The sequence below is a fragment of the Phyllobates terribilis genome, unplaced genomic scaffold, assembly GCF_046119375.1.
Source record: "Phyllobates terribilis strain yellow unplaced genomic scaffold, ASM4611937v1 Scaffold_108__1_contigs__length_5656254, whole genome shotgun sequence".
Lineage (NCBI taxonomy): Eukaryota > Metazoa > Chordata > Amphibia > Anura > Dendrobatidae > Phyllobates > Phyllobates terribilis.
This window is the reverse complement of record NW_027362868.1, coordinates 1,201,054-1,227,720: the sequence shown is the minus strand read 5'-3', so window position 1 is coordinate 1,227,720 and position 26,667 is coordinate 1,201,054. Positions and strand designations below refer to the sequence as shown.

Here is a 26,667-nt window from a genome sequence, read left to right as displayed (position 1 = left end):
GATACAATAAAAGAGGTAAAATCACCATCTTTAAAACCAATACTTTACCCTCCATTGTAAGTCTCCTCATGTTCCACATACATATTTTCGTATTTACTTTCTGTGTAACTGTTTCCCAACTATTATAACCATCATTATTTTCAGTGAATGATATACCTAAAATGGAAATGGATTCGGAGACATTAATTGGTACATCACGTAAAATCATCCCCCCAACACTTAAAATGTTACACTTATTAAAATTGATTTTAAAACCAGAAGCTAGACAAAAGGATTGCACTTGATGGAGAGTGGCCGTAAGTGATGGTGCATCTGTACACAAGACCGCCACGTCATCCATGTAACCTACAACCTTGGCCTCCAAACCACCGCTTCCAGGCAGAGGGACACCGCATATCTGTTTATTTTGGCGTATTGCACATAACATTGGTTCCAGTGCACAGATAAACAGTAGGGGGGACAGAGGGCATCCCTGTTTCACCCCTGACCGTAAAAATACCTCTTGTGTCTTAAAACCATTCACTAAAATCTTACTTGTACAATCCTTGTAAAATGCTTTAAGCGATAGTAAAAACCCTTCTGGTATGCCCATTTTCTCTAAAACTTTAAAAAGATAAAAGTGTGAGACACGGTCAAATGCTTTTTCAAAATCAATAGATAAAATCGCCATTTTCCCCTTTCTGTCTTTCACATCCTCAATACAGTCTTTCACTAAATTCAGATTGTCCCATATACTGCGCCCCGGCACCCCACACACTTGATTAGAATGAATAACTTTGCTGATGACTTCTTTTAGACGATTTGCACAAATTTTAGCCATTATTTTATAGTCACAATTTAAAAGTGTTATTGGTCTCCAGTTTTCTAATTTTGATTTATCACCTTTTTTGTATAGGAGGGAGACTTCACCTTTCTTCCAGGAATTTAATAAAACCTTATTATTAAAAACCTCAGTAAACAAATAAAACAAATCATCTTTTAAAATATCATAAAAACATACATAAAATTCTATTGGGATGCCATCAGGACCAGGGACCTTTCCATTTTTAAAACTTTTAATAGTTTTTAACACTTCTTGTTCCGTTAAAACTTGGGATAAAAACTCTTGGGATGCGGGATCTAAAACAGCTGTTAGTCCTTGCAGCGAATCATCCATTAATTTATTATCTATATTTTTTCCATGAAAAAGATTAGAAAAAAAAACCTCTACTTTACCCAGCATATTTTTTATATTATTCTCACCATCTATATGGTCAATTATCACTTTTTCTTTTTTATTTTTCCTAAAAAAATATCTGGAACACTTTTCATTTTCTTCTATATGTTGTACTCTAGAATGAAAAATTATCTCTTTTCCTTTTTGTTCTAGCCATTTTGAAATCTCTTCTTTTAAGTTTGAAATATCAAGTTGTACATCTATCCCATTGTCTCTGAGCTTAAATAATGTTTGTAGGCGGGTATTTAAAATTCTATATTCTTCATATTTTTCTTTGGCTCTACATATACTCTTTTTAATAAAAAAGTCTTTTATTTTTACTTTCATTCTATCCCACCATACACTCATAGTCTCATTTGTTTTTTTCCCTTTTCTACATTTCCTATAAAACTCAATAAAATCTGATAAAATCTGCGGGTCGGTTAAAAGGGATACGTTCATTTTCCAGCTTTTCTTACCACATTTTTTGTTGTCATTTACTTTTATGGTAAAGGATAAAAGTTTATGGTCTGAAAATATATTAGTTAAAACTTCACATTTGGCAGGTATTGTTTTGTCTGAACCAAAAATAAAATCAATCCTAGAGCTACAATTAGCATTGTTCCAAGTGAAACCAGCGTCCTCTGGGCTGTCACTATGACACTCTTTATATATGTCTATCAATTTAGCATCTTTGACTATATCATGTAGCATACCTGAGGTTTTATCGTAGTTCCTGCTTACAGAGCTGGAGCGCCGGTTTTCACCTTTTAAAACACAATTAAAATCCCCTGCTAAGATAAAAGGTTCAGAGTTATTAATAAATAAAGGTAAAAGATCAAGCATTTCGGCTCTTTCATTTTTCTCTGGGGATCCATAAAAATTTAAAAACTGCCATCTAATACCATCAATAAAAGCTTTCACTAATAAAATACGACCTGGTAAAATTTCCTGAATAAAATCAATTAAAACGTTCCCTTTAAAAAGTATGGCTACACCCGCTGATCCTGCAGCATTCGATCCGGACCAGACAGATGGCCCACACTTCCACTCATCTTTATATTTTTGATATGACATTTCATGTGGGATATTACATTCTTGCAGAAAAAATACAGATGCAGTAAAACACGTAAAAAAATTAAAAAGAGCAGTTCTTCTCGTGTTAGATTTTATGCCTCTCACGTTGAGGGAAATACCTTTGAGTTCAGCCATCATTAGAAAATGTAGAAATTTTACTTAGGTAACTAAGAGCAACGGATTTACCTGTCCGATGAACCTGATCAGACCACTGGGCTTGCGCCTCCCTCCTCATCTGATAGTATCGTCACGAGAGTCTCCGTGGAGGAGGAAAGATTACCACATTTATATAAACCCGACGCTACACTGGCATAGCTCGGAGGGCTGGCTGGCAGAACCCGCTGGGTCTCCATTGGCTGGCCATGCAGTTCCTCATCAGGTGGGTCCCCGAGGGGTTCCGCCGCCCCTGTTTGACCTGTAGAAGGTCGTCCTATAGGAGGAGGTTGCGCACAAGGCAGAGCCTCTGACTCTTCAGAGGCAGCAAGATCCCGGTCCCCACCTGTAGCAGCGGAGACCGAAACCCCTGAGGGTCCAGCGTCCACGTCCCCTTCTGAAGAAGTGTCCATCTGTTCACCTCCTGCTGCCTCCTCCGAACCACCCTTTTTCTTTTTCTTCGGACCCACCTTTATCCACTCAGCGCCCTCAGCCCTAGGAGACCCAGACTGGGCATGGGCTTCTGCGTCGGCCTTTTGCCGGTCCCTTTTGACCTTACCAGTAGTGCCCTTCTGCTCCTTCTCAGCCCTCCTTTTGGACTCTCGCAGGTCCTGCAGCCAGGTTTTGGGATTTGGTATTTTACCTGTCATAGACTCTGGAGACATTTCACTATTTGGTACGCCCTTATTGTCTCCAGAGGCTCCAGGTTGTTGTTCCTCCTCCTGAGGGGTGGTCTGATCTTTTGGTCCTTGGTCGGACGTCTTGGACTTTCCCTTTTGCTCATCTTCCCGAAATCTGTGAGGGCAAGAAAAATAAAAGTGACCTGGAGTCTGGCAAAAACTACATTTCTTTTCCTTAGGGCATTCTTTTGTCTCATGTTCTTCACTAGCACAATTTCTACATGATACATGACAGTTTTCTTTTGAATGACCATAGCGCCCACAATTTCTGCAATATACTGGCATCCCAGAAAAGAAGAAATCCCCATTTGTTTGTCCAATTTTAAAACGGGCAGGGGGGAGCCGTATACCACCTGGTGTATTTGGATCTCTTATACACTTCACAAGAAATTTCCACTTAGATGTCCATATGTTATATTCATTAAGTATCTTCCCAATACATTTAACACTTTTAAAATAAATTGCTAAAAATGACATAATTTCTGGAGCAGAAACAAAAGGCGAAAATACTTTTACGACAACAAGTCTTACCTCATCCAGGACGTGCTCAACAATTTGTATCCCTTTCAGAACAGGATTATTTTCAACTTTTTTTAACTTTTCTAGAACATCTCTGAAAATACCTTCTCCGGTGAATGTGATGTCATAGTCACCTCTTCTAGGATAATCCTGGATGGACAGAATTTCATTCCTCTGCACGCCAAGAAGGTTCCTGAGCACGTCCTGGACTACATACCCTAATTTCCTCATATCCGAGCCACCCGCCGTGAAGTGAACTCGGATAGAGTTTTTTAGCCTCGCATAAAGAGGCACGAGGTTAGGGTCAACCTCCATGGAAACCGCAACAAGGTTGCAAATTGCAGCCGCTTGCAATCTGCGCTCCCAGTGTTCTTGCAGCGAAAGACACCTGGAAGCTGGGGGATCGCAACACGTTACCCTGGGACTAAGCCCTCTCCCTAATAGCAGCAAGCAGGTTAAGTCCACCAAAGTGGACGATCCTGCCAGGCCAAGGAGAGGGGTACCCGAGTACCCTTCAACTACAATCTCCTGCAATAAAGCACTTGATCGTAGCCAAAAGGCCGAGAAGCGATAACCAGAATTGGTTTCCGACTACGGTGCCACCCAAGGATTCTGAAAAGTCCATTTGTGGAGATGGCCACCTGGACTCCCGTTAAGAAGACATGCTGTCAACCTCTAGATCCCTCACATGCCTGCACTTTTCGGCTTGCTGCTGCTGCAATCCACGCGTTTTAGATCTGCATAACTCCACCTCTTTTAGCACAGTACCCTCAACCCCCGGCTGTTCCCACCCGCCTCAACACCGTTGGAAGGGAGGAGAACCAATTAAGGCGGGGGGGGGGGTGGAACGAGCAGGAGGGTTGCTGATTAATTACCTCTCCTGCTGCTGCTGCTGCTGGCTGTCCAGCAGCAGACTGAAGGTGGCTGCTGCTGTGCGCAGGTATATAAAGGCTCAGAGCCTATTATGACACGCGCAGCCAGCGTTCCATTGCCACATTCCGTCTACTGCAGGCGGGATACCTGGATGGCTGAATGTCACTGAGAAGCTCACAGAGACCGCCATAAGCAACAGTTTAAAAGAATGCCACAGACTAATCAACCAAACTTTTTGGGTTGGTTTCTCTTTTATAGTCTGCAGGCATTAAATGAAAGAAGTCAGTGTTCCAGCAGAGGGAGACAACGTTTCAGAAAAGGCATTGTAGCAAACCAAAAAAGAAATTTTAAGCGCAGCAGAGTAACCAGCTCACATACCTGTTAGCTCAGGTGAGTTTAAAAGGCTGCTGTTGATAACAAGGGCATTTGCTAAATAGATGGTGTGTGTGCAACAATATACTGAAAGGTCAATTATATTGTGCAGCTTATCTCACCACCTGTAGTTATTTAGGTGAAAGCTCCAAAATGCTTGCCTAATATGTCTGTTTATCCAAAAGGAAGTATAGAGGGAGAGCTAGATAGATAGCATTGCATTACATTACATTACATGGCAATGCAATGCACAGTTGCTGAAGTTGAACCAAAATGAGCTTGTCATCTGGCTTCTGCAACTTTTAACATGAAAAATCCAATGAGGAGAAGAAAAGCAAAGCCAAAGAGTCCATCCCAAAATCCGACAAACAAGCAAAATGAACAAAAAGCATTGAATTCAATTCTTTCTGATTTTAGAAACTGCATTAAAGAAGGGGTGCACCGGTCCTGGAGATACTGCAATACCAGGTCAATGCGTGGAGTGGACAGAGCAAGCTCTTTTTCCATCTCCCTGTTCTAAAAATCCATTTAATATATGGTCCCCAGATAGGGGACGTATCAGATATTAAACTGATAAGAACAGATACTACACTTGATCTTAGCCAAAAGGCCGAGAAGCGATAACCAGAATTGGTTTCCGACTACGGTGCCACCCAAGGATTCTGAAAAGTCCATTTGTGGAGATGGCCACCTGGACTCCCGTTAAGAAGACATGCTGTCAACCTCTAGATCCCTCACATGCCTGCACTTTTCGGCTTGCTGCTGCTGCAATCCACGCGTTTTAGATCTGCATAACTCCACCTCTTTTAGCACAGTACCCTCAACCCCCGGCTGTTCCCACCCGCCTCAACACCGTTGGAAGGGAGGAGAACCAATTAAGGCGGGGGGGGGTGGAACGAGCAGCTGTCTACCCTTAGCAGGAGGGTTGCTGATTAATTACCTCTCCTGCTGCTGCTGCTGCTGGCTGTCCAGCAGCAGACTGAAGGTGGCTGCTGCTGTGCGCAGGTATATAAAGGCTCAGAGCCTATTATGACACGCGCAGCCAGCGTTCCATTGCCACATTCCGTCTACTGCAGGCGGGATACCTGGATGGCTGAATGTCACTGAGAAGCTCACAGAGACCGCCATAAGCAACAGTTTAAAAGAATGCCACAGACTAATCAACCAAACTTTTTGGGTTGGTTTCTCTTTTATAGTCTGCAGGCATTAAATGAAAGAAGTCAGTGTTCCAGCAGAGGGAGACAACGTTTCAGAAAAGGCATTGTAGCAAACCAAAAAAGAAATTTTAAGCGCAGCAGAGTAACCAGCTCACATACCTGTTAGCTCAGGTGAGTTTAAAAGGCTGCTGTTGATAACAAGGGCATTTGCTAAATAGATGGTGTGTGTGCAACAATATACTGAAAGGTCAATTATATTGTGCAGCTTATCTCACCACCTGTAGTTATTTAGGTGAAAGCTCCAAAATGCTTGCCTAATATGTCTGTTTATCCAAAAGGAAGTATAGAGGGAGAGCTAGATAGATAGCATTGCATTACATTACATGACATGGCAATGCAATGCACAGTTGCTGAAGTTGAACCAAAATGAGCTTGTCATCTGGCTTCTGCAACTTTTAACATGAAAAATCCAATGAGGAGAAGAAAAGAAAAAGCCAAAGAGTCCATCCCAAAATCCGACAAACAAGCAAAATGAACAAAAAGCATTGAATTCAATTCTTTCTGATTTTAGAAACTGCATTAAAGAAGGGGTGCACCGGTCCTGGAGATACTGCAATACCAGGTCAATGCGTGGAGTGGACAGAGCAAGCTCTTTTTCCATCTCCCTGTTCTAAAAATCCATTTAATATATGGTCCCCAGATAGGGGACGTATCAGATATTAAACTGATAAGAACAGATACTACACTTGATCTTAGCCAAAAGGCCGAGAAGCGATAACCAGAATTGGTTTCCGACTACGGTGCCACCCAAGGATTCTGAAAAGTCCATTTGTGGAGATGGCCACCTGGACTCCCGTTAAGAAGACATGCTGTCAACCTCTAGATCCCTCACATGCCTGCACTTTTCGGCTTGCTGCTGCTGCAATCCACGCGTTTTAGATCTGCATAACTCCACCTCTTTTAGCACAGTACCCTCAACCCCCGGCTGTTCCAACCCGCCTCAACACCGTTGGAAGGGAGGAGAACCAATTAAGGCGGGGGGGGGTGGAACGAGCAGCTGTCTACCCTTAGCAGGAGGGTTGCTGATTAATTACCTCTCCTGCTGCTGCTGCTGCTGGCTGTCCAGCAGCAGACTGAAGGTGGCTGCTGCTGTGCGCAGGTATATAAAGGCTCAGAGCCTATTATGACACGCGCAGCCAGCGTTCCATTGCCACATTCCGTCTACTGCAGGCGGGATACCTGGATGGCTGAATGTCACTGAGAAGCTCACAGAGACCGCCATAAGCAACAGTTTAAAAGAATGCCACAGACTAATCAACCAAACTTTTTGGGTTGGTTTCTCTTTTATAGTCTGCAGGCATTAAATGAAAGAAGTCAGTGTTCCAGCAGAGGGAGACAACGTTTCAGAAAAGGCATTGTAGCAAACCAAAAAAGAAATTTTAAGCGCAGCAGAGTAACCAGCTCACATACCTGTTAGCTCAGGTGAGTTTAAAAGGCTGCTGTTGATAACAAGGGCATTTGCTAAATAGATGGTGTGTGTGCAACAATATACTGAAAGGTCAATTATATTGTGCAGCTTATCTCACCACCTGTAGTTATTTAGGTGAAAGCTCCAAAATGCTTGCCTAATATGTCTGTTTATCCAAAAGGAAGTATAGAGGGAGAGCTAGATAGATAGCATTGCATTACATTACATTACATGGCAATGCAATGCACAGTTGCTGAAGTTGAACCAAAATGAGCTTGTCATCTGGCTTCTGCAACTTTTAACATGAAAAATCCAATGAGGAGAAGAAAAGCAAAGCCAAAGAGTCCATCCCAAAATCCGACAAACAAGCAAAATGAACAAAAAGCATTGAATTCAATTCTTTCTGATTTTAGAAACTGCATTAAAGAAGGGGTGCACCGGTCCTGGAGATACTGCAATACCAGGTCAATGCGTGGAGTGGACAGAGCAAGCTCTTTTTCCATCTCCCTGTTCTAAAAATCCATTTAATATATGGTCCCCAGATAGGGGACGTATCAGATATTAAACTGATAAGAACAGATACTACACTTGATCTTAGCCAAAAGGCCGAGAAGCGATAACCAGAATTGGTTTCCGACTACGGTGCCACCCAAGGATTCTGAAAAGTCCATTTGTGGAGATGGCCACCTGGACTCCCGTTAAGAAGACATGCTGTCAACCTCTAGATCCCTCACATGCCTGCACTTTTCGGCTTGCTGCTGCTGCAATCCACGCGTTTTAGATCTGCATAACTCCACCTCTTTTAGCACAGTACCCTCAACCCCCGGCTGTTCCCACCCGCCTCAACACCGTTGGAAGGGAGGAGAACCAATTAAGGCGGGGGGGGGGGGTGGAACGAGCAGCTGTCTACCCTTAGCAGGAGGGTTGCTGATTAATTACCTCTCCTGCTGCTGCTGCTGCTGGCTGTCCAGCAGCAGACTGAAGGTGGCTGCTGCTGTGCGCAGGTATATAAAGGCTCAGAGCCTATTATGACACGCGCAGCCAGCGTTCCATTGCCACATTCCGTCTACTGCAGGCGGGATACCTGGATGGCTGAATGTCACTGAGAAGCTCACAGAGACCGCCATAAGCAACAGTTTAAAAGAATGCCACAGACTAATCAACCAAACTTTTTGGGTTGGTTTCTCTTTTATAGTCTGCAGGCATTAAATGAAAGAAGTCAGTGTTCCAGCAGAGGGAGACAACGTTTCAGAAAAGGCATTGTAGCAAACCAAAAAAGAAATTTTAAGCGCAGCAGAGTAACCAGCTCACATACCTGTTAGCTCAGGTGAGTTTAAAAGGCTGCTGTTGATAACAAGGGCATTTGCTAAATAGATGGTGTGTGTGCAACAATATACTGAAAGGTCAATTATATTGTGCAGCTTATCTCACCACCTGTAGTTATTTAGGTGAAAGCTCCAAAATGCTTGCCTAATATGTCTGTTTATCCAAAAGGAAGTATAGAGGGAGAGCTAGATAGATAGCATTGCATTACATTACATTACATGGCAATGCAATGCACAGTTGCTGAAGTTGAACCAAAATGAGCTTGTCATCTGGCTTCTGCAACTTTTAACATGAAAAATCCAATGAGGAGAAGAAAAGCAAAGCCAAAGAGTCCATCCCAAAATCCGACAAACAAGCAAAATGAACAAAAAGCATTGAATTCAATTCTTTCTGATTTTAGAAACTGCATTAAAGAAGGGGTGCACCGGTCCTGGAGATACTGCAATACCAGGTCAATGCGTGGAGTGGACAGAGCAAGCTCTTTTTCCATCTCCCTGTTCTAAAAATCCATTTAATATATGGTCCCCAGATAGGGGACGTATCAGATATTAAACTGATAAGAACAGATACTACACTTGATCTTAGCCAAAAGGCCGAGAAGCGATAACCAGAATTGGTTTCCGACTACGGTGCCACCCAAGGATTCTGAAAAGTCCATTTGTGGAGATGGCCACCTGGACTCCCGTTAAGAAGACATGCTGTCAACCTCTAGATCCCTCACATGCCTGCACTTTTCGGCTTGCTGCTGCTGCAATCCACGCGTTTTAGATCTGCATAACTCCACCTCTTTTAGCACAGTACCCTCAACCCCCGGCTGTTCCCACCCGCCTCAACACCGTTGGAAGGGAGGAGAACCAATTAAGGCGGGGGGGGGGTGGAACGAGCAGCTGTCTACCCTTAGCAGGAGGGTTGCTGATTAATTACCTCTCCTGCTGCTGCTGCTGCTGGCTGTCCAGCAGCAGACTGAAGGTGGCTGCTGCTGTGCGCAGGTATATAAAGGCTCAGAGCCTATTATGACACGCGCAGCCAGCGTTCCATTGCCACATTCCGTCTACTGCAGGCGGGATACCTGGATGGCTGAATGTCACTGAGAAGCTCACAGAAACCGCCATAAGCAACAGTTTAAAAGAATGCCACAGACTAATCAACCAAACTTTTTGGGTTGGTTTCTCTTTTATAGTCTGCAGGCATTAAATGAAAGAAGTCAGTGTTCCAGCAGAGGGAGACAACGTTTCAGAAAAGGCATTGTAGCAAACCAAAAAAGAAATTTTAAGCGCAGCAGAGTAACCAGCTCACATACCTGTTAGCTCAGGTGAGTTTAAAAGGCTGCTGTTGATAACAAGGGCATTTGCTAAATAGATGGTGTGTGTGCAACAATATACTGAAAGGTCAATTATATTGTGCAGCTTATCTCACCACCTGTAGTTATTTAGGTGAAAGCTCCAAAATGCTTGCCTAATATGTCTGTTTATCCAAAAGGAAGTATAGAGGGAGAGCTAGATAGATAGCATTGCATTACATTACATTACATGGCAATGCAATGCACAGTTGCTGAAGTTGAACCAAAATGAGCTTGTCATCTGGCTTCTGCAACTTTTAACATGAAAAATCCAATGAGGAGAAGAAAAGCAAAGCCAAAGAGTCCATCCCAAAATCCGACAAACAAGCAAAATGAACAAAAAGCATTGAATTCAATTCTTTCTGATTTTAGAAACTGCATTAAAGAAGGGGTGCACCGGTCCTGGAGATACTGCAATACCAGGTCAATGCGTGGAGTGGACAGAGCAAGCTCTTTTTCCATCTCCCTGTTCTAAAAATCCATTTAATATATGGTCCCCAGATAGGGGACGTATCAGATATTAAACTGATAAGAACAGATACTACACTTGATCTTAGCCAAAAGGCCGAGAAGCGATAACCAGAATTGGTTTCCGACTACGGTGCCACCCAAGGATTCTGAAAAGTCCATTTGTGGAGATGGCCACCTGGACTCCCGTTAAGAAGACATGCTGTCAACCTCTAGATCCCTCACATGCCTGCACTTTTCGGCTTGCTGCTGCTGCAATCCACGCGTTTTAGATCTGCATAACTCCACCTCTTTTAGCACAGTACCCTCAACCCCCGGCTGTTCCCACCCGCCTCAACACCGTTGGAAGGGAGGAGAACCAATTAAGGCGGGGGGGGGGGGTGGAACGAGCAGCTGTCTACCCTTAGCAGGAGGGTTGCTGATTAATTACCTCTCCTGCTGCTGCTGCTGCTGGCTGTCCAGCAGCAGACTGAAGGTGGCTGCTGCTGTGCGCAGGTATATAAAGGCTCAGAGCCTATTATGACACGCGCAGCCAGCGTTCCATTGCCACATTCCGTCTACTGCAGGCGGGATACCTGGATGGCTGAATGTCACTGAGAAGCTCACAGAGACCGCCATAAGCAACAGTTTAAAAGAATGCCACAGACTAATCAACCAAACTTTTTGGGTTGGTTTCTCTTTTATAGTCTGCAGGCATTAAATGAAAGAAGTCAGTGTTCCAGCAGAGGGAGACAACGTTTCAGAAAAGGCATTGTAGCAAACCAAAAAAGAAATTTTAAGCGCAGCAGAGTAACCAGCTCACATACCTGTTAGCTCAGGTGAGTTTAAAAGGCTGCTGTTGATAACAAGGGCATTTGCTAAATAGATGGTGTGTGTGCAACAATATACTGAAAGGTCAATTATATTGTGCAGCTTATCTCACCACCTGTAGTTATTTAGGTGAAAGCTCCAAAATGCTTGCCTAATATGTCTGTTTATCCAAAAGGAAGTATAGAGGGAGAGCTAGATAGATAGCATTGCATTACATTACATTACATGGCAATGCAATGCACAGTTGCTGAAGTTGAACCAAAATGAGCTTGTCATCTGGCTTCTGCAACTTTTAACATGAAAAATCCAATGAGGAGAAGAAAAGCAAAGCCAAAGAGTCCATCCCAAAATCCGACAAACAAGCAAAATGAACAAAAAGCATTGAATTCAATTCTTTCTGATTTTAGAAACTGCATTAAAGAAGGGGTGCACCGGTCCTGGAGATACTGCAATACCAGGTCAATGCGTGGAGTGGACAGAGCAAGCTCTTTTTCCATCTCCCTGTTCTAAAAATCCATTTAATATATGGTCCCCAGATAGGGGACGTATCAGATATTAAACTGATAAGAACAGATACTACACTTGATCTTAGCCAAAAGGCCGAGAAGCGATAACCAGAATTGGTTTCCGACTTCGGTGCCACCCAAGGATTCTGAAAAGTCCATTTGTGGAGATGGCCACCTGGACTCCCGTTAAGAAGACATGCTGTCAACCTCTAGATCCCTCACATGCCTGCACTTTTCGGCTTGCTGCTGCTGCAATCCACGCGTTTTAGATCTGCATAACTCCACCTCTTTTAGCACAGTACCCTCAACCCCCGGCTGTTCCCACCCGCCTCAACACCGTTGGAAGGGAGGAGAACCAATTAAGGCGGGGGGGGGTGGAACGAGCAGCTGTCTACCCTTAGCAGGAGGGTTGCTGATTAATTACCTCTCCTGCTGCTGCTGCTGCTGGCTGTCCAGCAGCAGACTGAAGGTGGCTGCTGCTGTGCGCAGGTATATAAAGGCTCAGAGCCTATTATGACACGCGCAGCCAGCGTTCCATTGCCACATTCCGTCTACTGCAGGCGGGATACCTGGATGGCTGAATGTCACTGAGAAGCTCACAGAGACCGCCATAAGCAACAGTTTAAAAGAATGCCACAGACTAATCAACCAAACTTTTTGGGTTGGTTTCTCTTTTATAGTCTGCAGGCATTAAATGAAAGAAGTCAGTGTTCCAGCAGAGGGAGACAACGTTTCAGAAAAGGCATTGTAGCAAACCAAAAAAGAAATTTTAAGCGCAGCAGAGTAACCAGCTCACATACCTGTTAGCTCAGGTGAGTTTAAAAGGCTGCTGTTGATAACAAGGGCATTTGCTAAATAGATGGTGTGTGTGCAACAATATACTGAAAGGTCAATTATATTGTGCAGCTTATCTCACCACCTGTAGTTATTTAGGTGAAAGCTCCAAAATGCTTGCCTAATATGTCTGTTTATCCAAAAGGAAGTATAGAGGGAGAGCTAGATAGATAGCATTGCATTACATTACATTACATGGCAATGCAATGCACAGTTGCTGAAGTTGAACCAAAATGAGCTTGTCATCTGGCTTCTGCAACTTTTAACATGAAAAATCCAATGAGGAGAAGAAAAGCAAAGCCAAAGAGTCCATCCCAAAATCCGACAAACAAGCAAAATGAACAAAAAGCATTGAATTCAATTCTTTCTGATTTTAGAAACTGCATTAAAGAAGGGGTGCACCGGTCCTGGAGATACTGCAATACCAGGTCAATGCGTGGAGTGGACAGAGCAAGCTCTTTTTCCATCTCCCTGTTCTAAAAATCCATTTAATATATGGTCCCCAGATAGGGGACGTATCAGATATTAAACTGATAAGAACAGATACTACACTTGATCTTAGCCAAAAGGCCGAGAAGCGATAACCAGAATTGGTTTCCGACTACGGTGCCACCCAAGGATTCTGAAAAGTCCATTTGTGGAGATGGCCACCTGGACTCCCGTTAAGAAGACATGCTGTCAACCTCTAGATCCCTCACATGCCTGCACTTTTCGGCTTGCTGCTGCTGCAATCCACGCGTTTTAGATCTGCATAACTCCACCTCTTTTAGCACAGTACCCTCAACCCCCGGCTGTTCCCACACGCCTCAACACCGTTGGAAGGGAGGAGAACCAATTAAGGCGGGGGGGGGGTGGAACGAGCAGCTGTCTACCCTTAGCAGGAGGGTTCCTGATTAATTACCTCTCCTGCTGCTGCTGCTGCTGGCTGTCCAGCAGCAGACTGAAGGTGGCTGCTGCTGTGCGCAGGTATATAAAGGCTCAGAGCCTATTATGACACGCGCAGCCAGCGTTCCATTGCCACATTCCGTCTACTGCAGGCGGGATACCTGGATGGCTGAATGTCACTGAGAAGCTCACAGAGACCGCCATAAGCAACAGTTTAAAAGAATGCCACAGACTAATCAACCAAACTTTTTGGGTTGGTTTCTCTTTTATAGTCTGCAGGCATTAAATGAAAGAAGTCAGTGTTCCAGCAGAGGGAGACAACGTTTCAGAAAAGGCATTGTAGCAAACCAAAAAAGAAATTTTAAGCGCAGCAGAGTAACCAGCTCACATACCTGTTAGCTCAGGTGAGTTTAAAAGGCTGCTGTTGATAACAAGGGCATTTGCTAAATAGATGGTGTGTGTGCAACAATATACTGAAAGGTCAATTATATTGTGCAGCTTATCTCACCACCTGTAGTTATTTAGGTGAAAGCTCCAAAATGCTTGCCTAATATGTCTGTTTATCCAAAAGGAAGTATAGAGGGAGAGCTAGATAGATAGCATTGCATTACATTACATTACATGGCAATGCAATGCACAGTTGCTGAAGTTGAACCAAAATGAGCTTGTCATCTGGCTTCTGCAACTTTTAACATGAAAAATCCAATGAGGAGAAGAAAAGCAAAGCCAAAGAGTCCATCCCAAAATCCGACAAACAAGCAAAATGAACAAAAAGCATTGAATTCAATTCTTTCTGATTTTAGAAACTGCATTAAAGAAGGGGTGCACCGGTCCTGGAGATACTGCAATACCAGGTCAATGCGTGGAGTGGACAGAGCAAGCTCTTTTTCCATCTCCCTGTTCTAAAAATCCATTTAATATATGGTCCCCAGATAGGGGACGTATCAGATATTAAACTGATAAGAACAGATACTACACTTGATCTTAGCCAAAAGGCCGAGAAGCGATAACCAGAATTGGTTTCCGACTACGGTGCCACCCAAGGATTCTGAAAAGTCCATTTGTGGAGATGGCCACCTGGACTCCCGTTAAGAAGACATGCTGTCAACCTCTAGATCCCTCACATGCCTGCACTTTTCGGCTTGCTGCTGCTGCAATCCACGCGTTTTAGATCTGCATAACTCCACCTCTTTTAGCACAGTACCCTCAACCCCCGGCTGTTCCCACCCGCCTCAACACCGTTGGAAGGGAGGAGAACCAATTAAGGCGGGGGGGGGGGGTGGAACGAGCAGCTGTCTACCCTTAGCAGGAGGGTTGCTGATTAATTACCTCTCCTGCTGCTGCTGCTGCTGTCTGTCCAGCAGCAGACTGAAGGTGGCTGCTGCTGTGCGCAGGTATATAAAGGCTCAGAGCCTATTATGACACGCGCAGCCAGCGTTCCATTGCCACATTCCGTCTACTGCAGGCGGGATACCTGGATGGCTGAATGTCACTGAGAAGCTCACAGAGACCGCCATAAGCAACAGTTTAAAAGAATGCCACAGACTAATCAACCAAACTTTTTGGGTTGGTTTCTCTTTTATAGTCTGCAGGCATTAAATGAAAGAAGTCAGTGTTCCAGCAGAGGGAGACAACGTTTCAGAAAAGGCATTGTAGCAAACCAAAAAAGAAATTTTAAGCGCAGCAGAGTAACCAGCTCACATACCTGTTAGCTCAGGTGAGTTTAAAAGGCTGCTGTTGATAACAAGGGCATTTGCTAAATAGATGGTGTGTGTGCAACAATATACTGAAAGGTCAATTATATTGTGCAGCTTATCTCACCGCCTGTAGTTATTTAGGTGAAAGCTCCAAAATGCTTGCCTAATATGTCTGTTTATCCAAAAGGAAGTATAGAGGGAGAGCTAGATAGATAGCATTGCATTACATTACATTACATGGCAATGCAATGCACAGTTGCTGAAGTTGAACCAAAATGAGCTTGTCATCTGGCTTCTGCAACTTTTAACATGAAAAATCCAATGAGGAGAAGAAAAGCAAAGCCAAAGAGTCCATCCCAAAATCCGACAAACAAGCAAAATGAACAAAAAGCATTGAATTCAATTCTTTCTGATTTTAGAAACTGCATTAAAGAAGGGGTGCACCGGTCCTGGAGATACTGCAATACCAGGTCAATGCGTGGAGTGGACAGAGCAAGCTCTTTTTCCATCTCCCTGTTCTAAAAATCCATTTAATATATGGTCCCCAGATAGGGGACGTATCAGATATTAAACTGATAAGAACAGATACTACACTTGATCTTAGCCAAAAGGCCGAGAAGCGATAACCAGAATTGGTTTCCGACTACGGTGCCACCCAAGGATTCTGAAAAGTCCATTTGTGGAGATGGCCACCTGGACTCCCGTTAAGAAGACATGCTGTCAACCTCTAGATCCCTCACATGCCTGCACTTTTCGGCTTGCTGCTGCTGCAATCCACGCGTTTTAGATCTGCATAACTCCACCTCTTTTAGCACAGTACCCTCAACCCCCGGCTGTTCCCACCCGCCTCAACACCGTTGGAAGGGAGGAGAACCAATTAAGGCGGGGGGGGGGTGGAACGAGCAGCTGTCTACCCTTAGCAGGAGGGTTGCTGATTAATTACCTCTCCTGCTGCTGCTGCTGCTGGCTGTCCAGCAGCAGACTGAAGGTGGCTGCTGCTGTGCGCAGGTATATAAAGGCTCAGAGCCTATTATGACACGCGCAGCCAGCGTTCCATTGCCACATTCCGTCTACTGCAGGCGGGATACCTGGATGGCTGAATGTCACTGAGAAGCTCACAGAGACCGCCATAAGCAACAGTTTAAAAGAATGCCACAGACTAATCAACCAAACTTTTTGGGTTGGTTTCTCTTTTATAGTCTGCAGGCATTAAATGAAAGAAGTCAGTGTTCCAGCAGAGGGAGACAACGTTTCAGAAAAGGCATTGTAGCAAACCAAAAAAGAAATTTTAAGCGCAGCAGAGTAACCAGCTCACATACCTGTTAGCTCAGGTGAGTTTAAAAGGCTGCTGTTGATAACAAGGGCATTTGCTAAATAGATGGTGTGTGTGCAACAATATACTGAAAGGTCAATTATATTGTGCAGCTTATCTCACCACCTGTAGTTATTTAGGTGAAAGCTCCAAAATGCTTGCCTAATATGTCTGTTTATCCAAAAGGAAGTATAGAGGGAGAGCTAGATAGATAGCATTGCATTACATTACATTACATGGCAATGCAATGCACAGTTGCTGAAGTTGAACCAAAATGAGCTTGTCATCTGGCTTCTGCAACTTTTAACATGAAAAATCCAATGAGGAGAAGAAAAGCAAAGCCAAAGAGTCCATCCCAAAATCCGACAAACAAGCAAAATGAACAAAAAGCATTGAATTCAATTCTTTCTGATTTTAGAAACTGCATTAAAGAAGGGGTGCACCGGTCCTGGAGATACTGCAATACCAGGTCAATGCGTGGAGTGGACAGAGCAAGCTCTTTTTCCATCTCCCTGTTCTAAAAATCCATTTAATATATGGTCCCCAGATAGGGGACGTATCAGATATTAAACTGATAAGAACAGATACTACACTTGATCTTAGCCAAAAGGCCGAGAAGCGATAACCAGAATTGGTTTCCGACTACGGTGCCACCCAAGGATTCTGAAAAGTCCATTTGTGGAGATGGCCACCTGGACTCCCGTTAAGAAGACATGCTGTCAACCTCTAGATCCCTCACATGCCTGCACTTTTCGGCTTGCTGCTGCTGCAATCCACGCGTTTTAGATCTGCATAACTCCACCTCTTTTAGCACAGTACCCTCAACCCCCGGCTGTTCCCACCCGCCTCAACACCGTTGGAAGGGAGGAGAACCAATTAAGGCGGGGGGGGGGGTGGAACGAGCAGCTGTCTACCCTTAGCAGGAGGGTTGCTGATTAATTACCTCTCCTGCTGCTGCTGCTGCTGGCTGTCCAGCAGCAGACTGAAGGTGGCTGCTGCTGTGCGCAGGTATATAAAGGCTCAGAGCCTATTATGACACGCGCAGCCAGCGTTCCATTGCCACATTCCGTCTACTGCAGGCGGGATACCTGGATGGCTGAATGTCACTGAGAAGCTCACAGAGACCGCCATAAGCAACAGTTTAAAAGAATGCCACAGACTAATCAACCAAACTTTTTGGGTTGGTTTCTCTTTTATAGTCTGCAGGCATTAAATGAAAGAAGTCAGTGTTCCAGCAGAGGGAGACAACGTTTCAGAAAAGGCATTGTAGCAAACCAAAAAAGAAATTTTAAGCGCAGCAGAGTAACCAGCTCACATACCTGTTAGCTCAGGTGAGTTTAAAAGGCTGCTGTTGATAACAAGGGCATTTGCTAAATAGATGGTGTGTGTGCAACAATATACTGAAAGGTCAATTATATTGTGCAGCTTATCTCACCACCTGTAGTTATTTAGGTGAAAGCTCCAAAATGCTTGCCTAATATGTCTGTTTATCCAAAAGGAAGTATAGAGGGAGAGCTAGATAGATAGCATTGCATTACATTACATTACATGGCAATGCAATGCACAGTTGCTGAAGTTGAACCAAAATGAGCTTGTCATCTGGCTTCTGCAACTTTTAACATGAAAAATCCAATGAGGAGAAGAAAAGCAAAGCCAAAGAGTCCATCCCAAAATCCGACAAACAAGCAAAATGAACAAAAAGCATTGAATTCAATTCTTTCTGATTTTAGAAACTGCATTAAAGAAGGGGTGCACCGGTCCTGGAGATACTGCAATACCAGGTCAATGCGTGGAGTGGACAGAGCAAGCTCTTTTTCCATCTCCCTGTTCTAAAAATCCATTTAATATATGGTCCCCAGATAGGGGACGTATCAGATATTAAACTGATAAGAACAGATACTACACTTGATCTTAGCCAAAAGGCCGAGAAGCGATAACCAGAATTGGTTTCCGACTACGGTGCCACCCAAGGATTCTGAAAAGTCCATTTGTGGAGATGGCCACCTGGACTCCCGTTAAGAAGACATGCTGTCAACCTCTAGATCCCTCACATGCCTGCACTTTTCGGCTTGCTGCTGCTGCAATCCACGCGTTTTAGATCTGCATAACTCCACCTCTTTTAGCACAGTACCCTCAACCCCCGGCTGTTCCCACCCGCCTCAACACCGTTGGAAGGGAGGAGAACCAATTAAGGCGGGGGGGGGTGGAACGAGCAGCTGTCTACCCTTAGCAGGAGGGTTGCTGATTAATTACCTCTCCTGCTGCTGCTGCTGCTGGCTGTCCAGCAGCAGACTGAAGGTGGCTGCTGCTGTGCGCAGGTATATAAAGGCTCAGAGCCTATTATGACACGCGCAGCCAGCGTTCCATTGCCACATTCCGTCTACTGCAGGCGGGATACCTGGATGGCTGAATGTCACTGAGAAGCTCACAGAGACCGCCATAAGCAACAGTTTAAAAGAATGCCACAGACTAATCAACCAAACTTTTTGGGTTGGTTTCTCTTTTATAGTCTGCAGGCATTAAATGAAAGAAGTCAGTGTTCCAGCAGAGGGAGACAACGTTTCAGAAAAGGCATTGTAGCAAACCAAAAAAGAAATTTTAAGCGCAGCAGAGTAACCAGCTCACATACCTGTTAGCTCAGGTGAGTTTAAAAGGCTGCTGTTGATAACAAGGGCATTTGCTAAATAGATGGTGTGTGTGCAACAATATACTGAAAGGTCAATTATATTGTGCAGCTTATCTCACCACCTGGAGTTATTTAGGTGAAAGCTCCAAAATGCTTGCCTAATATGTCTGTTTATCCAAAAGGAAGTATAGAGGGAGAGCTAGATAGATAGCATTGCATTACATTACATTACATGGCAATGCAATGCACAGTTGCTGAAGTTGAACCAAAATGAGCTTGTCATCTGGCTTCTGCAACTTTTAACATGAAAAATCCAATGAGGAGAAGAAAAGCAAAGCCAAAGAGTCCATCCCAAAATCCGACAAACAAGCAAAATGAACAAAAAGCATTGAATTCAATTCTTTCTGATTTTAGAAACTGCATTAAAGAAGGGGTGCACCGGTCCTGGAGATACTGCAATACCAGGTCAATGCGTGGAGTGGACAGAGCAAGCTCTTTTTCCATCTCCCTGTTCTAAAAATCCATTTAATATATGGTCCCCAGATAGGGGACGTATCAGATATTAAACTGATAAGAACAGATACTACACTTGATCTTAGCCAAAAGGCCGAGAAGCGATAACCAGAATTGGTTTCCGACTACGGTGCCACCCAAGGATTCTGAAAAGTCCATTTGTGGAGATGGCCACCTGGACTCCCGTTAAGAAGACATGCTGTCAACCTCTAGATCCCTCACATGCCTGCACTTTTCGGCTTGCTGCTGCTGCAATCCACGCGTTTTAGATCTGCATAACTCCACCTCTTTTAGCACAGTACCCTCAACCCCCGGCTGTTCCCACCCGCCTCAACACCGTTGGAAGGGAGGAGAACCAATTAAGGCGGGGGGGGGGTGGAACGAGCAGCTGTCTACCCTTAGCAGGAGGGTTGCTGATTAATTACCTCTCCTGCTGCTGCTGCTGCTGGCTGTCCAGCAGCAGACTGAAGGTGGCTGCTGCTGTGCGCAGGTATATAAAGGCTCAGAGCCTATTATGACACGCGCAGCCAGCGTTCCATTGCCACATTCCGTCTACTGCAGGCGGGATACCTGGATGGCTGAATGTCACTGAGAAGCTCACAGAGACCGCCATAAGCAACAGTTTAAAAGAATGCCACAGACTAATCAACCAAACTTTTTGGGTTGGTTTCTCTTTTATAGTCTGCAGGCATTAAATGAAAGAAGTCAGTGTTCCAGCAGAGGGAGACAACGTTTCAGAAAAGGCATTGTAGCAAACCAAAAAAGAAATTTTAAGCGCAGCAGAGTAACCAGCTCACATACCTGTTAGCTCAGGTGAGTTTAAAAGGCTGCTGTTGATAACAAGGGCATTTGCTAAATAGATGGTGTGTGTGCAACAATATACTGAAAGGTCAATTATATTGTGCAGCTTATCTCACCACCTGTAGTTATTTAGGTGAAAGCTCCAAAATGCTTGCCTAATATGTCTGTTTATCCAAAAGGAAGTATAGAGGGAGAGCTAGATAGATAGCATTGCATTACATTACATTACATAGCAATGCAATGCACAGTTGCTGAAGTTGAACCAAAATGAGCTTGTCATCTGGCTTCTGCAACTTTTAACATGAAAAATCCAATGAGGAGAAGAAAAGCAAAGCCAAAGAGTCCATCCCAAAATCCGACAAACAAGCAAAATGAACAAAAAGCATTGAATTCAATTCTTTCTGATTTTAGAAACTGCATTAAAGAAGGGGTGCACCGGTCCTGGAGATACTGCAATACCAGGTCAATGCGTGGAGTGGACAGAGCAAGCTCTTTTTCCATCTCCCTGTTCTAAAAATCCATTTAATATATGGTCCCCAGATAGGGGACGTATCAGATATTAAACTGATAAGAACAGATACTACACTTGATCTTAGCCAAAAGGCCGAGAAGCGATAACCAGAATTGGTTTCCGACTACGGTGCCACCCAAGGATTCTGAAAAGTCCATTTGTGGAGATGGCCACCTGGACTCCCGTTAAGAAGACATGCTGTCAACCTCTAGATCCCTCACATGCCTGCACTTTTCGGCTTGCTGCTGCTGCAATCCACGCGTTTTAGATCTGCATAACTCCACCTCTTTTAGCACAGTACCCTCAACCCCCGGCTGTTCCCACCCGCCTCAACACCGTTGGAAGGGAGGAGAACCAATTAAGGCGGGGGGGGGGGTGGAACGAGCAGCTGTCTACCCTTAGCAGGAGGGTTGCTGATTAATTACCTCTCCTGCTGCTGCTGCTGCTGGCTGTCCAGCAGCAGACTGAAGGTGGCTGCTGCTGTGCGCAGGTATATAAAGGCTCAGAGCCTATTATGACACGCGCAGCCAGCGTTCCATTGCCACATTCCGTCTACTGCAGGCGGGATACCTGGATGGCTGAATGTCACTGAGAAGCTCACAGAGACCGCCATAAGCAACAGTTTAAAAGAATGCCACAGACTAATCAACCAAACTTTTTGGGTTGGTTTCTCTTTTATAGTCTGCAGGCATTAAATGAAAGAAGTCAGTGTTCCAGCAGAGGGAGACAACGTTTCAGAAAAGGCATTGTAGCAAACCAAAAAAGAAATTTTAAGCGCAGCAGAGTAACCAGCTCACATACCTGTTAGCTCAGGTGAGTTTAAAAGGCTGCTGTTGATAACAAGGGCATTTGCTAAATAGATGGTGTGTGTGCAACAATATACTGAAAGGTCAATTATATTGTGCAGCTTATCTCACCACCTGTAGTTATTTAGGTGAAAGCTCCAAAATGCTTGCCTAATATGTCTGTTTATCCAAAAGGAAGTATAGAGGGAGAGCTAGATAGATAGCATTGCATTACATTACATTACATGGCAATGCAATGCACAGTTGCTGAAGTTGAACCAAAATGAGCTTGTCATCTGGCTTCTGCAACTTTTAACATGAAAAATCCAATGAGGAGAAGAAAAGCAAAGCCAAAGAGTCCATCCCAAAATCCGACAAACAAGCAAAATGAACAAAAAGCATTGAATTCAATTCTTTCTGATTTTAGAAACTGCATTAAAGAAGGGGTGCACCGGTCCTGGAGATACTGCAATACCAGGTCAATGCGTGGAGTGGACAGAGCAAGCTCTTTTTCCATCTCCCTGTTCTAAAAATTCATTTAATATATGGTCCCCAGATAGGGGACGTATCAGATATTAAACTGATAAGAACAGATACTACACTTGATCTTAGCCAAAAGGCCGAGAAGCGATAACCAGAATTGGTTTCCGACTACGGTGCCACCCAAGGATTCTGAAAAGTCCATTTGTGGAGATGGCCACCTGGACTCCCGTTAAGAAGACATGCTGTCAACCTCTAGATCCCTCACATGCCTGCACTTTTCGGCTTGCTGCTGCTGCAATCCACGCGTTTTAGATCTGCATAACTCCACCTCTTTTAGCACAGTACCCTCAACCCCCGGCTGTTCCCACCCGCCTCAACACCGTTGGAAGGGAGGAGAACCAATTAAGGCGTGGGGGGGGTGGAACGAGCAGCTGTCTACCCTTAGCAGGAGGGTTGCTGATTAATTACCTCTCCTGCTGCTGCTGCTGCTGGCTGTCCAGCAGCAGACTGAAGGTGGCTGCTGCTGTGCGCAGATATATAAAGGCTCAGTGCCTATTATGACACGCGCAGCCAGCGTTCCATTGCCACATTCCGTCTACTGCAGGCGGGATACCTGGATGGCTGAATGTCACTGAGAAGCTCACAGAGACCGCCATAAGCAACAGTTTAAAAGAATGCCACAGACTAATCAACCAAACTTTTTGGGTTGGTTTCTCTTTTATAGTCTGCAGGCATTAAATGAAAGAAGTCAGTGTTCCAGCAGAGGGAGACAACGTTTCAGAAAAGGCATTGTAGCAAACCAAAAAAGAAATTTTAAGCGCAGCAGAGTAACCAGCTCACATACCTGTTAGCTCAGGTGAGTTTAAAAGGCTGCTGTTGATAACAAGGGCATTTGCTAAATAGATGGTGTGTGTGCAACAATATACTGAAAGGTCAATTATATTGTGCAGCTTATCTCACCACCTGTAGTTATTTAGGTGAAAGCTCCAAAATGCTTGCCTAATATGTCTGTTTATCCAAAAGGAAGTATAGAGGGAGAGCTAGATAGATAGCATTGCATTACATTACATTACATGGCAATGCAATGCACAGTTGCTGAAGTTGAACCAAAATGAGCTTGTCATCTGGCTTCTGCAACTTTTAACATGAAAAATCCAATGAGGAGAAGAAAAGCAAAGCCAAAGAGTCCATCCCAAAATCCGACAAACAAGCAAAATGAACAAAAAGCATTGAATTCAATTCTTTCTGATTTTAGAAACTGCATTAAAGAAGGGGTGCACCGGTCCTGGAGATACTGCAATACCAGGTCAATGCGTGGAGTGGACAGAGCAAGCTCTTTTTCCATCTCCCTGTTCTAAAAATCCATTTAATATATGGTCCCCAGATAGGGGACGTATCAGATATTAAACTGATAAGAACAGATACTACACTTGATCTTAGCCAAAAGGCCGAGAAGCGATAACCAGAATTGGTTTCCGACTACGGTGCCACCCAAGGATTCTGAAAAGTCCATTTGTGGAGATGGCCACCTGGACTCCCGTTAAGAAGACATGCTGTCAACCTCTAGATCCCTCACATGCCTGCACTTTTCGGCTTGCTGCTGCTGCAATCCACGCGTTTTAGATCTGCATAACTCCACCTCTTTTAGCACAGTACCCTCAACCCCCGGCTGTTCCCACCCGCCTCAACACCGTTGGAAGGGAGGAGAACCAATTAAGGCGGGGGGGGGGGGTGGAACGAGCAGCTGTCTACCCTTAGCAGGAGGGTTGCTGATTAATTACCTCTCCTGCTGCTGCTGCTGCTGGCTGTCCAGCAGCAGACTGAAGGTGGCTGCTGCTGTGCGCAGGTATATAAAAGCTCAGAGCCTATTATGACACGCGCAGCCAGCGTTCCATTGCCACATTCCGTCTACTGCAGGCGGGATACCTGGATGGCTGAATGTCACTGAGAAGCTCACAGAGACCGCCATAAGCAACAGTTTAAAAGAATGCCACAGACTAATCAACCAAACTTTTTGGGTTGGTTTCTCTTTTATAGTCTGCAGGCATTAAATGAAAGAAGTCAGTGTTCCAGCAGAGGGAGACAACGTTTCAGAAAAGGCATTGTAGCAAACCAAAAAAGAAAGTTTAAGCGCAGCAGAGTAACCAGCTCACATACCTGTTAGCTCAGGTGAGTTTAAAAGGCTGCTGTTGATAACAAGGGCATTTGCTAAATAGATGGTGTGTGTGCAACAATATACTGAAAGGTCAATTATATTGTGCAGCTTATCTCACCACCTGTAGTTATTTAGGTGAAAGCTCCAAAATGCTTGCCTAATATGTCTGTTTATCCAAAAGGAAGTATAGAGGGAGAGCTAGATAGATAGCATTGCATTACATTACATTACATGGCAATGCAATGCACAGTTGCTGAAGTTGAACCAAAATGAGCTTGTCATCTGGCTTCTGCAACTTTTAACATGAAAAATCCAATGAGGAGAAGAAAAGCAAAGCCAAAGAGTCCATCCCAAAATCCGACAAACAAGCAAAATGAACAAAAAGCATTGAATTCAATTCTTTCTGATTTTAGAAACTGCATTAAAGAAGGGGTGCACCGGTCCTGGAGATACTGCAATACCAGGTCAATGCGTGGAGTGGACAGAGCAAGCTCTTTTTCCATCTCCCTGTTCTAAAAATCCATTTAATATATGGTCCCCAGATAGGGGACGTATCAGATATTAAACTGATAAGAACAGATACTACACTTGATCTTAGCCAAAAGGCCGAGAAGCGATAACCAGAATTGGTTTCCGACTACGGTGCCACCCAAGGATTCTGAAAAGTCCATTTGTGGAGATGGCCACCTGGACTCCCGTTAAGAAGACATGCTGTCAACCTCTAGATCCCTCACATGCCTGCACTTTTCGGCTTGCTGCTGCTGCAATCCACGCGTTTTAGATCTGCATAACTCCACCTCTTTTAGCACAGTACCCTCAACCCCCGGCTGTTCCCACCCGCCTCAACACCGTTGGAAGGGAGGAGAACCAATTAAGGCGGGGGGGGGGGGGTGGAACGAGCAGCTGTCTACCCTTAGCAGGAGGGTTGCTGATTAATTACCTCTCCTGCTGCTGCTGCTGCTGGCTGTCCAGCAGCAGACTGAAGGTGGCTGCTGCTGTGCGCAGGTATATAAAGGCTCAGAGCCTATTATGACACGCGCAGCCAGCGTTCCATTGCCACATTCCGTCTACTGCAGGCGGGATACCTGGATGGCTGAATGTCACTGAGAAGCTCACAGAGACCGCCATAAGCAACAGTTTAAAAGAATGCCACAGACTAATCAACCAAACTTTTTGGGTTGGTTTCTCTTTTATAGTCTGCAGGCATTAAATGAAAGAAGTCAGTGTTCCAGCAGAGGGAGACAACGTTTCAGAAAAGGCATTGTAGCAAACCAAAAAAGAAATTTTAAGCGCAGCAGAGTAACCAGCTCACATACCTGTTAGCTCAGGTGAGTTTAAAAGGCTGCTGTTGATAACAAGGGCATTTGCTAAATAGATGGTGTGTGTGCAACAATATACTGAAAGGTCAATTATATTGTGCAGCTTATCTCACCACCTGTAGTTATTTAGGTGAAAGCTCCAATATGCTTGCCTAATATGTCTGTTTATCCAAAAGGAAGTATAGAGGGAGAGCTAGATAGATAGCATTGCATTACATTACATTACATGGCAATGCAATGCACAGTTGCTGAAGTTGAACCAAAATGAGCTTGTCATCTGGCTTCTGCAACTTTTAACATGAAAAATCCAATGAGGAGAAGAAAAGCAAAGCCAAAGAGTCCATCCCAAAATCCGACAAACAAGCAAAATGAACAAAAAGCATTGAATTCAATTCTTTCTGATTTTATAAACTGCATTAAAGAAGGGGTGCACCGGTCCTGGAGATACTGCAATACCAGGTCAATGCGTGGAGTGGACAGAGCAAGCTCTTTTTCCATCTCCCTGTTCTAAAAATCCATTTAATATATGGTCCCCAGATAGGGGACGTATCAGATATTAAACTGATAAGAACAGATACTACACTTGATCTTAGCCAAAAGGCCGAGAAGCGATAACCAGAATTGGTTTCCGACTACGGTGCCACCCAAGGATTCTGAAAAGTCCATTTGTGGAGATGGCCACCTGGACTCCCGTTAAGAAGACATGCTGTCAACCTCTAGATCCCTCACATGCCTGCACTTTTCGGCTTGCTGCTGCTGCAATCCACGCGTTTTAGATCTGCATAACTCCACCTCTTTTAGCA

At 44.3% G+C, this 26,667-nt stretch overlaps 17 non-coding genes across 17 annotated transcripts; all 17 read right to left on the bottom strand.

The window, feature by feature from the left end:
- Nucleotides 1-5,300: 5,300 nt before the first annotated feature.
- LOC141199028 (U2 spliceosomal RNA) lies at nt 5,301-5,491 on the bottom strand. The gene has a single exon (XR_012270793.1). It is a non-coding gene; the product is annotated as a U2 spliceosomal RNA (small nuclear RNA).
- A 1,120-nt stretch (nt 5,492-6,611) lies between these two features.
- LOC141199027 (U2 spliceosomal RNA) lies at nt 6,612-6,802 on the bottom strand. Its single transcript, XR_012270792.1, has one exon. It is a non-coding gene; the product is annotated as a U2 spliceosomal RNA (small nuclear RNA).
- Nucleotides 6,803-7,921: 1,119 nt separating this feature from the next.
- Nucleotides 7,922-8,112, bottom strand: LOC141199026 (U2 spliceosomal RNA). The gene has a single exon (XR_012270791.1). It is a non-coding gene; the product is annotated as a U2 spliceosomal RNA (small nuclear RNA).
- A 1,122-nt stretch (nt 8,113-9,234) lies between these two features.
- On the bottom strand, nt 9,235-9,425 carry LOC141199024 (U2 spliceosomal RNA). Its single transcript, XR_012270789.1, has one exon. It is a non-coding gene; the product is annotated as a U2 spliceosomal RNA (small nuclear RNA).
- Nucleotides 9,426-10,545: 1,120 nt separating this feature from the next.
- On the bottom strand, nt 10,546-10,736 carry LOC141199023 (U2 spliceosomal RNA). Its single transcript, XR_012270788.1, has one exon. It is a non-coding gene; the product is annotated as a U2 spliceosomal RNA (small nuclear RNA).
- A 1,122-nt stretch (nt 10,737-11,858) lies between these two features.
- On the bottom strand, nt 11,859-12,049 carry LOC141199022 (U2 spliceosomal RNA). The gene has a single exon (XR_012270787.1). It is a non-coding gene; the product is annotated as a U2 spliceosomal RNA (small nuclear RNA).
- Nucleotides 12,050-13,168: 1,119 nt separating this feature from the next.
- Nucleotides 13,169-13,359, bottom strand: LOC141199021 (U2 spliceosomal RNA). Its single transcript, XR_012270786.1, has one exon. It is a non-coding gene; the product is annotated as a U2 spliceosomal RNA (small nuclear RNA).
- A 1,120-nt stretch (nt 13,360-14,479) lies between these two features.
- LOC141199020 (U2 spliceosomal RNA) lies at nt 14,480-14,670 on the bottom strand. Its single transcript, XR_012270785.1, has one exon. It is a non-coding gene; the product is annotated as a U2 spliceosomal RNA (small nuclear RNA).
- A 1,122-nt stretch (nt 14,671-15,792) lies between these two features.
- Nucleotides 15,793-15,983, bottom strand: LOC141199019 (U2 spliceosomal RNA). The gene has a single exon (XR_012270784.1). It is a non-coding gene; the product is annotated as a U2 spliceosomal RNA (small nuclear RNA).
- Nucleotides 15,984-17,103: 1,120 nt separating this feature from the next.
- LOC141199018 (U2 spliceosomal RNA) lies at nt 17,104-17,294 on the bottom strand. The gene has a single exon (XR_012270783.1). It is a non-coding gene; the product is annotated as a U2 spliceosomal RNA (small nuclear RNA).
- A 1,121-nt stretch (nt 17,295-18,415) lies between these two features.
- Nucleotides 18,416-18,606, bottom strand: LOC141199017 (U2 spliceosomal RNA). The gene has a single exon (XR_012270782.1). It is a non-coding gene; the product is annotated as a U2 spliceosomal RNA (small nuclear RNA).
- A 1,119-nt stretch (nt 18,607-19,725) lies between these two features.
- On the bottom strand, nt 19,726-19,916 carry LOC141199016 (U2 spliceosomal RNA). The gene has a single exon (XR_012270781.1). It is a non-coding gene; the product is annotated as a U2 spliceosomal RNA (small nuclear RNA).
- A 1,120-nt stretch (nt 19,917-21,036) lies between these two features.
- On the bottom strand, nt 21,037-21,227 carry LOC141199015 (U2 spliceosomal RNA). The gene has a single exon (XR_012270780.1). It is a non-coding gene; the product is annotated as a U2 spliceosomal RNA (small nuclear RNA).
- A 1,121-nt stretch (nt 21,228-22,348) lies between these two features.
- On the bottom strand, nt 22,349-22,539 carry LOC141201109 (U2 spliceosomal RNA). The gene has a single exon (XR_012272681.1). It is a non-coding gene; the product is annotated as a U2 spliceosomal RNA (small nuclear RNA).
- Nucleotides 22,540-23,659: 1,120 nt separating this feature from the next.
- Nucleotides 23,660-23,850, bottom strand: LOC141199013 (U2 spliceosomal RNA). Its single transcript, XR_012270778.1, has one exon. It is a non-coding gene; the product is annotated as a U2 spliceosomal RNA (small nuclear RNA).
- Nucleotides 23,851-24,972: 1,122 nt separating this feature from the next.
- On the bottom strand, nt 24,973-25,163 carry LOC141199012 (U2 spliceosomal RNA). Its single transcript, XR_012270777.1, has one exon. It is a non-coding gene; the product is annotated as a U2 spliceosomal RNA (small nuclear RNA).
- Nucleotides 25,164-26,286: 1,123 nt separating this feature from the next.
- On the bottom strand, nt 26,287-26,477 carry LOC141199011 (U2 spliceosomal RNA). The gene has a single exon (XR_012270776.1). It is a non-coding gene; the product is annotated as a U2 spliceosomal RNA (small nuclear RNA).
- Between the last annotated feature and the right edge of the window lie 190 nt (nt 26,478-26,667).